The sequence below is a fragment of the Mytilus galloprovincialis genome, chromosome 4 (genome assembly GCF_965363235.1).
Source record: "Mytilus galloprovincialis chromosome 4, xbMytGall1.hap1.1, whole genome shotgun sequence".
Taxonomy (NCBI): domain Eukaryota; kingdom Metazoa; phylum Mollusca; class Bivalvia; order Mytilida; family Mytilidae; genus Mytilus; species Mytilus galloprovincialis.
In genome coordinates, this window is record NC_134841.1 from 44,588,408 (window position 1) to 44,589,328 (window position 921).

Here is a 921-nt window from a genome sequence, read left to right on the forward strand (position 1 = left end):
TGGTTTGCTAATGGATCGTCTAGCTCCATTCCATCTTATCTATTGTGTCTCTTAACTTAAAATATTTTAAGCCTGTTCTTAACCTCCTATATGCCATAGGGCCGATTTGGCAGATCTTGTTCCCTCGGCCAAGCTATTTTTTTTTAATTTGATTCAACGTCCCACAGAATGTGACGTCACAGCCAAAACAACACCAAGTGACAATGTCAAAAATGGCCACGACGGCAGATCAGCCAATTCGGTTCCGTGTGTTTCCACCAGAGGCAGAGCTGGACACGCCATTTCACGGAGATGCATTTTGACCAATCAGGATGCCAGCTATAGATTCACCTCCTGTTCTGTATTTTTATCTGTTATTTTCACTGGATCTGATAAAAGAATTTATGAAGCAAACAAACAGGTATAGACTTTGGAAGAATTTTATTTAAAGCGATTTTTTTTCTTTGCTGTGTGGATGAAAAAAATCATACTCTGTCTTCAGGGCTTTCGGAACCAACTGGAAAGTTTGATACGGGAAAGCCGATCGATTTTTTTTTATTGAAAAACTAAACGAAAAAAAACAACGAAAGGACCGACTCCCAAAATATGTTACTTTACAACGCTTTGACTTAAACTATACGAAAAAAGTGAAATCACAAAAATACTGAACTCAGAGGAAATCCAAACGGAAAGTCCATAATTACGATTTTCCATTATAAATATATAAAGGCACATGCCTTGTGTGTCTGTTGTATCGGTCTGTATCATATGTTCATTTATAAATATATATATAATTCAAAGATGGACACCAAAATTGTAGAAAAATTGCAATAAAAGCAAATCAAATTCCCTTATTTTTTTTATTTTTTTATGGGCTAGGATTGTGAAAGGCTCAAACAGAAACGAAATCATATAAAAAAAACAAAACATAAACAGACAAGA